Below are 11,340 nucleotides of genomic sequence, written 5' to 3'. Positions count from 1 at the left end.
CCATATGGTCCCCAGGGCACCACCAGGGGTAATTCCTGAGTACAGAACCAAGAGTAATCCCTATGAATTGCCGGGTATGACATAAAAGAAATATATAAATATATAATTATATATATATATATATATCTGGCAGACATAACTGGCTTTGCCATGGCTGACTTCTGCCCCTGCACTCAGAGCTGACTAGTGGCAGGGCTCTGTAGACCGTAATAGGATGCCTAGGATTGAACCCAGGCCACTCTTGTGCAAGCCAAGAGCCTTTCCTGCTGTTCCAGCCCACATTCACTTTATTAAGCATCTGCTCTCATGCAAAAATTTGGGGGTCAAACCCACCAATGCTCAGGGCTGACTCCTGGCTATGCACTCAGGGATCACTCTTGGCCGAGATCCGTAGATCCTGTGGGATGCCAGGCTTTGAACCCAGGTCAGCCATGTGCAAGATAAGTGACCTACCTGCTCTGGGCCCACAGAAACATTTTTTTAACCATCCAGTTCAGGGTATTTCCCAAAGTTACTTTCCAAGCTTTGAATCAAGAGAGGTTGGACTCTTTCACAGACACCTGAGATTTTGTAACACTCCCTCCTCATGCCAAATGATTTCCCCTATTTCCCTCAAATAATTATTACTTGATTTGAAAATATTACACCATGGCAACTAAGTGTATGTCTTTAACTTTCCCCTAAAGTCACCTGAAAATGCTTTTCATTTATAACACCTCAACTCTGCTGTGATGAGTTGCCCTCATTCAGTTTGAGCATAGGAAGAGTGATATTGTCTTATTTTGGTTTTGGGGCCTCACTCAGCGATGCTCTGGGATTCCTCCTAGTTCTGCACTCAGGAAATCACTCCTGGCAGTGCTCAGAGACCATAAGCGATACCAGGGATGCACCTCCAGTCAGCCATGGGAAAGGCAAGTGACTTCCCCACTGTACTACTACTCCACCAATGGATAATGATATTCTTGAATAAAAACAAGGAACAATTCACCAGGGTAAGAGTCACCCACATTTTCAGCTGATGGGGCACTTGCCTTGCATGCAACTGACTGTTTCAATCCCCAGCACCCCCCAAATTTCTGGGTAAAAAGCCAGGAATAATACCTGAGTACTGCTGGGTATAACCTAAAGGAAAACAGTTTGTTACACCGAGTTCCTCTGGCTTTAACAGAGGAGAAAGGGCTGAAAGTTCTCACCTCCAGCAACCCAGAACCGGCAGTCTGGACTCCAGACAAGAAAGAGAAACAGCAGCATCACGACCAAAGTGCAAGATGGGATCCTTTAGTAACATAGTGAGGATTACCCCTCAGTAGGCAAAAAAGGAATTGGAAAAGAGCGGGGACCGGGTAGAAAGGACAGTGGTGGAGCACTAGCCAGGTAGGCGGCAATTCTAAGCTATCCCCAGCACCCATATAGTTCCCCGACCACTTTCATGAGTGATCCCTGAACATCGTCTTGTGTGGGACCCCACAACCCCTGAAAAAAAAAAACCCTTCAAAGTATTCAGTTTTCAGAAACCTCAGGGAGCAGGGATGGGAGTTCAGTGGTTAGAGAACCTACCCTATGCGTGGCAGACCCCAGTTTAATCTCTGGCATCCCATAAAGGCCCCCCATCCAACCACAATTGATCACTGAGCATCAAGCCAGGAGTTAGCCCTGAAAACAGTAGGTGTGTAACCCCCCCTCAAAAAAAAGAAACCCCAGCACTCAATGACTTGGGTCAGTCTGCTCACCCTAATTAGAGGATCTGGGCTCAGGTTTACCCAGGCCTCCCACCCCTACAAACCTATATGGAACTCAATGTGGCCATTAGTTCACTGCAACCCACCTGAGTTCGTCAACATCCAGGAAAAACTGTAATGGATTTATCACAGTTCCAAAGGCTCCATAGAATACTGGACACACAGCAAGTTCTTTGGTGGAAACTCACACAGAACCTGGCGGTTGTGTGCCAGGCCAGAATGCTCTCCACTGTTCTGTCTTTCGATGTAGAAACTCCTACCACAATTGCCAATAGAGCAAGTGGTCCCCATGGCACAGCGACCCACTCCATTTCTCATACATGGAACCTTCACTTCGTTCAACAACAGAGCACAATAAAGGGTCTCTCTGGCTATAGAGAGAGGGAGATTCTTTTCTCACATTGATAGGGTAGGGCGAATAAACCAAAATGCTTCCCCTGGGAAATGAAAAAACGGACATTCATTATGAATGGACATTTAGTGTAGAGTCACTAACGTCTCTAAATGTTCACACAATAGGGTAAGTGGATGCACAGGTCTAAGCAGCTAGGAGGATTATTGTCCAACTGACCAGCCACCAATGTTTATCATAGTGACCAAAGCTCATGTGACATGATGTACCTATGAGTGTGACTGAAGAAAAATGATCTTTGAGCCCAGATCTGTGAAGAGATTCCACTCTGGGTGTTGAATCAACACCAACTCGTGCCACCGTCTGTCTGCCTCCGGTGCCAGCATTTCTCTTTCTCCGGGTCCTGAGGCAGAACATCGTACTGGCCTCACAGGGCAGCTTTTAGTCGGCTGAGCCACGGGCATCTTCACTGTGGTCAGTGCTAGCTTTGCCTCCATCAGTGTCATCAGAGCAGTAAGACAGTAAGCAGGGGGCCCAGCTTGCATGCAGCCAATCCGGGATTATTCTCAACACCCTGAACAATCCCCAAGCACTGATGGAGTGATCCCTGACTCCAAAACCAGGAGGAAACCCTGAGAACCAACCAGTGTCCAGATAAAAAAAAAATTCTCTGAAATACCTGATGCTTGCAAACTCGACCTGAAACAGTCGTGGAAATCATGGAGCAGTTAAAATAAAATAGAATTTTAGAGCTGAGCCATAGTAAAGATGAAGGTGCTGTCCATGCAGCAATTGACCTGGGTGGGACCTGGGACATATCACAGGGTCCCCCAATGCACGCGGGATTCATCCCTGAGATCAGAGCCAGGAATTTGCCTGGAGCAGCAGCAGGTGTGGGCTCCAAAGAAATATAAACACAAAAAACATAACATCACTCTAATATAATTCCCCACTAGACTCTCTCCTGAGGCTCCATAAGTCATAAATAACTTCACAGCAGCCGAGATTACAGTTTCCGGGGCCCATCACAATAGCACAGCAGGTAGGGCACTGGCCTTCCATGTGGCTGTCCCAGGTTTCGATCCCAGCATCCCAAAGGATCCCCTGATAATCACCAGGACTAATTTGCTGGGAACAGAACTTCAAAGCCATTCCTGAGCATCATCAGTTGTAGTTCCAACATGATTTTAAAAAGAAATAGATTTACCCTGAGCTTTGGGGTATGGGGGAAAACTGAGGCACAGAGTTGTCCCCACATGCTATTGCAAAATCAAGGTTTCTTTACCCACAGGTTGGTAGAAAACAGGGGAGTATTCTGGCATAGGGCAGAAGATTCGTTCAGAGCTTCTCCCCAAGGTGGGAAAGGCAGACGTGCGTGTGCAGAGTTGCAGCCTGGCCAAAACCCTGCCCGCAGTGGCACACAAATGGTTGCTCCTCAAAATGCTTCCTGACGTGCTCGTTGAGGTGCTGGGGGGGGGGGGGGGGGCTGAAGACTCTGTCACACTCCCCGCAGGTGAGGGGCTGAGTCGACTGGTGAGTCTGCAGGTGACCTCTGAAGTAGGATCGGCAGACGAAGGCCTTGCCGCACTCAGGACACTATAAAGGACTGTGGTTCGTGTGCGCCATCAGACGAAACAGGAGGGTGTCTGGGCTGCGAAAATATTCTCGCAATGTGGGCACATGTAGGGCCGCTCGCCTGTGGATACGCATGTGCTTGGTCCTTGAGCTGCTGTCCCGGAACGCCTTCCCGCACTCCAGGCAGACATAAGGCCTCTCCCCAGTGTGGGTCCATCGGTGCTTATGCAACAGTGTGCTGGTGCTGAAGTTTTTCCCACACTGCTCACAGTCCTATGGCCTCTCCCCGGTGTGGGCCCGGCTGTGCTTACGCAGGTTTGAGCTAGTGCTGAAGCTTTTCCCATATTGCTCACAGTCATACGGCCTCTCCCCGGTGTGGGTCCGGCTATGAATATGCAGGCCTGAGCAAGTACTAAAGCTTTTCCCACACTGCTCGCAGGCATACGGCCTCTCCCCAGTGTGGGTCCGGCTGTGCTTAAGTAGGTCGGAGCGAGTCCCGAAGCTTTTTCCACACTGCTTGCAGTCATACGGCCTCTCCCCGGTGTGGGTCCGTTTGTGTACACGCAGGACCCAGTGAGTCCCGAAGCTTTTCCCACACTGCTCGCAGTCATAAGGCCTCTCCCCGGTGTGGGTCCGGCTGTGCTTAAGCAGTTCCGAGCGAGTCCCGAAACTTTTCCCTCACTGCTCGCAGGCATACGGCCTCTCCACGGTGTGGGTCCGGCTGTGCTTAAGTAGGTCCGAGCGAGTCCCAAAGCTTTTTCCACACTGCTTGCAGTCATACGGCCTCTCCCCGGTGTGGGTCCGTTTGTGCATACACAGGACCCCGTGAGTCCTGAAGCTTTTCCCACACTGCTCGCAGTCATACGGCCTCTCCCCTGTGTGGGTCCGGGTGTGCACATGCAGGTTTGAACTAGTTCTGAAGCTTTTTCCACACTGCTCGCAAGCATACGGCCTCTCCCCGGTGTGGGTCCGGCTGTGAATACGCAGGCCTGAGCAAGTACTGAAGCTTTTCCCACACTGCTCGCAGTCATAAGGCCTCTCCCCACTGTGGGTCTGGTTGTGCATATGCAGGTCCCAGCGACTCCCAAAGCTTTTCCCACACTGCTCACAGTCATACGGCCTCTCCCTAGTTTTGGTGCGGCTGTGCTTCAGCAGCTGCGAGTGAGTCCTGAAGCTTTCCCCACACGGCTCACAGGTGAATGGCCTGATCGCAGAGTGCACTTTACCGTGGTCGCGCAGCATACAGGGATACTGGAACCTCTGTGGGCACTCAGGGCACTTAAAGGGCCTCTTGAGGTCAACATGGATCTCAGCATGAGCCTGCAGGTATGTGGGGTAGCAGGAGCCCTTCCCACAGAGCTCACACACATAAGGCATCTCCTCATGGCGCTCCCTGATATGACGCGTCAGCAGGTTGGTGACACTGAAAGTCTCCCCACACACTTTGCGTTCTTGGGATGTTGGGCTCCAGGTGCCAGCACCCAACAGAGTGCATCGCCTGAAGACACCCGAGTTGGGAGAGGGGGTCCCCTCAGCGGCCAGACAGCAGATGCCCTCCTGAAGAGGTCACGTGGAAGAGAGCTGTGGGGAAGCGTTGGGGGTTGCTGGAGTGAAGAACATTCTGAAGAAGTAGCAGGATTTTGGGGTGCAGTGAGGCTTTGAGTATGCCTCGAGTTTCCTCTGGCTTGTGCAGGAGCTTCATGATCATAACCGAGACTGTTTGGAAAGAGGTATCTGCCAATGATGAGACACAATGAATAAAAAAGCAAGATCATCCCGACGGTTGAGGCCACAGGACAGTGGGAGAGCGGGAACCGTGTTTCATGCTGCCCTGGACCCATCCCCTGCACACCATCAAGTCCCCCAAGCGCTCCCAGGAATGATTCCTAAGCGTAAGACCAGGATTCAGGACTAGGCAATGCTCACTACACAAAATAATAAATGAATATCAACAATCAATCACCAGTCTTGATCATGTTTTGTTTTGGTTTTTTGGTTGGGGGTTTATTTTTTTCCTCCTATCTTGGGGCCACACTCTTCAATGCTCAGGGTCTACTCCTTGCTATGGACACAGGGATCACTCAGAAGCAAGAAATCCGAAGCCAAAAACCATGTTGGAGATTAGACCTTAAGCATTGTACTATAGCCTCAGGCCTGACTGTAGGGCTTTCTGGATATTCCTCTGAATAAATCCTTGATTTATCATTCATCAAAGCCTTACATGCAGAGCCCTGTTTTAAACCTGTAAATGGTGGGGTAGTATGGGGGAAGCGGGAGAAGGAACTTCTCTCCGAGAAGGGTGCTGGGTAGAAACCACTTAAGAAGCGAGCGGAGGCTGCCAGCCATGCCCCAGGACCCTCACCTTGCAGGACTCAGGTCAAATTGGACCCCATAATCCATCCAGGAGGGATTGCTAAGTGCAGAGCCAGGAGTCAGCCATGCTCATCACAGGTGTGGTAAATAGAGGAGGCCCACAAGGGACAGTGTGAACGGGAAACTACTCAGTCCTGCACTACTTTGACATACTGGTTTTACTTCGAAAGACATTGGAGACTCCCAAGATGTTTTCCGCCACCCCTCTACCCGCCAACAACACCCTCCTCCCTTCCCCTCTTGGCGAATTCACTCACTTCTGTTGTCGCTTCTGCGTTTGCTGCTGGTCACTAGCATGAGGGAACATCTGCTTCTCTCCTAAATGATTACAGAAATCATTGCTCATGAACGCCACAGTGATGTCCTCACTGAACAACTTATTCTCCAAGCCACGCCCAAGAGCACCACTGTCTTTTCCTGGAGAGAAACCCTCTGCAACAAGCAGGAAGACAATTCAGTCCCTAAGGAAGGCTCTGGGGAGGGGCAGAGGTATAGGACAGCCGGGATGGCACTTGCCTTGGACACAACTGACCCGGGTCACTCCCCATCAACCAATAGGCTCCTCCAAGCAATGCCAGGCATCAGCACTGAGCATCACCAGGTGTGTATATCAAAAAAAAAAAAAAAGATGCTCTGCGGGAACATAAAAGAACTGGAATAGGACTGATGCAACTGGTTTGCTTCAACAGACATGGAAGCAGCTGCCTTGAATGAGGTGGGTCAGACTCCCGCACCCCACAGTGTCCCTTGAGCATGAACAAGAGTGTTTCTGGAACTCCAGGTGTGGGGCCTGTGCCACCAGGAAGAAGCTCCAATGTAGCACAATGCCTTGCATGTTCCTGGCCCTCAATATAATCGTGGACACCATCTCCCTCACCCAGCACTGTGGGGATAATCCCTGGGCCCCTGATCACTGGGGGAACCAACCACCAGCATTAGGATCACAGCAAGAGACAGAGGTGCAGGCAGTGGCCTTGACACCCCGCTCTACCCCGTGTGGCCCTAAATGAGAGAAAAAGCACTTAGGCTGAATCCGTCTGCCTGCCGGAAATGCCCCTCGGCAGGGCTAGGGTGCCCATTAACAGGCCCCTCCTTCCCTACAGCCCTGTTCCATGGCCCCATCGAGAATGCGGGCAGCGGACTCCGTGCCCTGAGCTGTGGGAAAGGGTCGAGCCTGAGCCTCACCCATGAAGGACAGGTGCCTGCAGGCCTCCAGCATCACGTCTCTGTACAGGCACCTCTGGGCAGGATTCAGGAGAGACCACTCGGCCCGGGTGAAGATCACAGCCACGTCTTCAAAGGTGACTGACTCCTGAAACACACACAGATGCCAACCAGCCAGGTCCCTCTGCATCCTGGGTGGTGGGGGGCAGCGGGACGCAGGGGGGCGACATTAGGTTCCTGGGTTTTACTTAATCTACTTTATTTATTTATTTATTTATTTATTTATATTTGGTTTCTGAGGCACACCCAGTGATGCACAGGGATTACTCCTGGTTTTTGCACTCAGGAATCACTCCTGCCAGTATTCAGGGGAACATATGTGATACTAGGAATCAAACACAGTCAGTCTCGTGAAAGGTAATCGCCCTACCCGCAGTGCTATTGCTCCAGCCCCTACTTTAATCTACTTTAAACAATCAGGGTCCCCACGGGGAACACCAGGATGTGTGCAGAACGCAGAGCTCAGTAGCAAGGGCTGAAAGCCATGAACTATGACAGCACCAGGCCAAGACACATAGGAAAACTCTGAGGGGACTTTTCAAAAGAGTGACAAAGGGACGGGGCTTCAGCAAAAACACAGCATGGACAACACTCGTCTTGCACATGGCCATGGCGGACGTATATTCGATTTCTGGCGTTCTTAATGTTCCCTGAGCACTGTTAGGAGTGATCCTTGAATGCAGAGCAAGGAGTAAGGCCTGAGCATCTCTGCGTGTTACCCCAAAAGCAAAAGTGGGAGTGACAAGGGGAATCTTTGTTCAAAAAATGTGGAAACTGGGGCTGGAGAGATAGCACAGTGGGTAGGGCGTTTGCCTTGCACGCGAACGACCCAGGTTCAAATCCCAGCATCCCATATGGTCCCCTGAGCACGGCCAGGGGTAATTCCTGAGTGCAGAGCCAGGAGTAACCCCTGTGCATCGCCAGGTGTGACCCAAAAAGCCAAAAAAAAAAAAAAACAACACAAAAAATGTGGAAACTGACAGTGGCCTTGTGACTAGCCCTTCCCATTCACCCCCAAGAATTGGTGGGTGACCTAACTGCATCATGTGGGGAAACCCACTTCACATTCCCAAGACCTAGACCAAGATTCCTGTTATAAAGTGATGCCTAAGAGACGCTTCTGTGGTCGGAGACATAATACACTATGTAGGGCGTTCACCTTGCACGCTTCTGACCCGAGTCCAATTCCCAGTATCCCATATGGTCCCCACGAGCACTGCCAGGAGGAATTCCTGAATGCAAGGCCAGGAGTAACCCCTGTGCATCACGGTGTGACACAAAAAGCAAATAAATAAATAAATAAATAAATAGATAAATAAATAAATAAATAAGAAGTTAAAAAAAAAAGGAAGCTTCTGCTCAACTCCTCAGACCCCAGAGACTCCTTGCTCAGACAGATAATTCTTGGCGACCTGCAGGATTCCCTAAAGGCCTGGAGAGATCCTGCTGTCTGTCAATGTAGCATCAAGGGGCCTAACAATGGCCAACAGGAAGACTTGCTTATGGAGCAGGAGCAATGGCAGAGTGGGAAGGGCGCTGGCATTGCATGCTCCAACCAGGTTCTATCGCCAAACTCCCATTAGGTCCCCCAGGACCCCGAGCCAAGATCCCTGAGCTCAGAGTCAGGAGTCATTCTGATGTAGGTTGGCTGGCAGATAGGGAAGGCCCCTCCCTAGGTGATGACAGAAAATTTCCTTGGAAGTAATTGCACTGAAGTTGCAAAGGCCAACCTTGCAGAGAAACAGGAATTTAGATTTGGTAAGACCCGCACCTATCTATAGCAACAGACCCAGAGAAGGTCTGAAAGACATAAAAGACCCGGAAAGGAATTTCAAAGAAGACCACCATCACTCCCAATTCTTTGGCAACCGTCTTAGCCATGGAATTTTACCTAGGTTGAAACCCCACAGGGGGACAGTTTGGAAAACCTTCATAGAGGCCACCTTGTACAAAGGAAGGGAGCTCATAGGATGTCTGAGCCCAAAAGCTGCCTGCCCCCACTTGCCCAAGCACACATGGTGCCTGAGCACATGTGTCACCAGCATCTCCCCTCTTGAGATGTGGATTTTCATGCTTTCCTGTCTAATGCTGGGATGTGTGTAGGGGCTCTCTCTGGCTCTTGAGCGCTGTTTCTCTCCGCTCTCTCTCGCTTTCTCTCCCTCCTCCCCTTTGAAACCTCCAAATAAAAACTGTAATTTCACTGAACTACTACTCCTGAAATTCCTTTCTGCAAGATGAGACAGGAATCCCGAAACCCTGGGTCCCGGGTGGCAAAGGAGGATGGGGGAGATAGTGACCGTCTTTGTCCTCCCCACTTTACATAAGTTCCTTGTGGGGCACACCGACAGCAATCCGTAAAGACTTCTGTGGTTAAATTTATAGAAATCAACCACAAAGCACTAATGATTCAACCTTTCTGTCTGCATTATGAAAGTCCTCATTAAGAACACCCAAGGCAGGGCACGAACAACTTCTGGGTAAAACCTCTGGACATAACCTTGAGAACAGACTCCACCTACTTTCCTCAGGCTTGTCCTCTCTTGCCTCTTTCTCCTCATCTGCCTGCCATCACACCTTAGCAGCAGAACTCAAGGGGTTCAAATTGGGGGGCGGGGTCACCACACAGGTGAAACCCATCCATAGGCTGACTGGCATGGAATTCTCAGCCACTAACCAGTATAAAAGCTGGGAAAAGAGAGGAAGGGCAGATAGGACAGAGGGGATGCACTTCCCTTGTATGAGCCCAAACCAAGTTCCATATCTGCAATCCCATAGAGGCACTAGGACCCGGCAGAGGTGATCCCTGATCACAGAACATGGAGTCAGCCCTGAGCACCCACCGTGTGAGGCCCAAAAGACACAATTATCAGCATCATTGTCATCATAATCATAAAAAAAAAATAAGCCCAAACTCACCATCTTACTTCAGCAGGTTGGAGGTCAGGGGACAGTGGATCTGGACATAAGAAGAAGCTACATGGGGAAGCTTCCAGACTTGCTGCAAGAAAAATAACAAGTATGTTAGTACCATGGAGGTTTCACTCCAGAGTGCGTGGGTTCTTCAGAACTGATCTGCAGACAAAATTCAGATGCTTACAAGTTCATCAATTTTGGGCTGGAGCGATAGCACAGAGGATAGGGTATTTGCTTTGCACGCATCCAACCCAGGTTCGATTCCCAGCATCCCATATGTTCCCACAGCACCGCCAGGAGTTATTCCTGACTGCAGTACCAGGAGTAACACCTGTGCATCGTCAGGTGTAACCCTACAAGGAAAAACAAAAGTTCATGAGGCCTGAGCCAGAGTAGAGCGAGGAGAACGTGGTCACCGGTTTGATTCCCACATCCTATAGGGTCACCTGAGCACTACCAGGAGTAATTCCTGAGTACAGAGCCAGGAGTAACCTCTGAGCATTACCAAGTGTGGCCGAAGCAAAATGAAACAATCCAAAAAAAGTTGTTCACTCTTAAGTACCCTGAAACAGGTTAATGGAATTGTCTTGCGGACAAATGGGGAGGGTTCGATTCCCATCACCCCACTGGGTTCCCATAGCCCTGCCAGAAGTGATCCCCGAATACAGAGTCAGAAAGAATGTCTGAGCATTGCTGGTGTGACCTCCCTCGCCCCCCCACCCCGCCCCAAAGTAGGAAAGTTCATTAAGGTGCCAGAGCAACATCACAGTGGGTAGGGCGTTTGCTTTGCGTGCGGTTGACCCAGGTTCAATCGCGAGCATCCCAGAGGTACCCCACGCACCGCAAGTAGTAATTTTTGAGTAATGCCTAAGCATCACTGGGCGTGAGCCCCCACCTCAAAAAAAGTAACTTCATTAAACTCCTCAGTTGTTGGGTTCACAAGCCTCGGGTATGACGTCACTCATCCCTCTCCCCGTTTCCCACTCCAAGACTCCACCCTCCCTCACCTGGTCCCGATTGCTTCTTCCTGACCGCCTGGTCTAATACCTAGGCCGTCTTCGCGCGCCGGGCAGTGCTTCTGGATCTGTAATCTGTCTGCCTTATCGCTCCTCCCCAGGAGCTGGTGGCCCCGCGGGTCCAGCGCCAGGCTTGATGGAGTTCAGG

The 11,340-nt window shown here is 50.4% G+C and overlaps 1 pseudogene; it reads right to left on the bottom strand.

The window, feature by feature from the left end:
* Positions 1-3,687: 3,687 nt before the first annotated feature.
* On the bottom strand, positions 3,688-5,043 carry LOC129401807 (zinc finger protein OZF-like; annotated as a pseudogene).
* Positions 5,044-11,340: the final 6,297 nt, after the last annotated feature.

The sequence above is a fragment of the Sorex araneus genome, chromosome 2, assembly GCF_027595985.1.
Source record: "Sorex araneus isolate mSorAra2 chromosome 2, mSorAra2.pri, whole genome shotgun sequence".
Classification (NCBI taxonomy): Eukaryota; Metazoa; Chordata; class Mammalia; order Eulipotyphla; family Soricidae; genus Sorex; species Sorex araneus.
The sequence above is the reverse complement of the archived record's forward strand: the minus strand, read 5'-3'. Positions and strand labels throughout refer to the sequence as shown.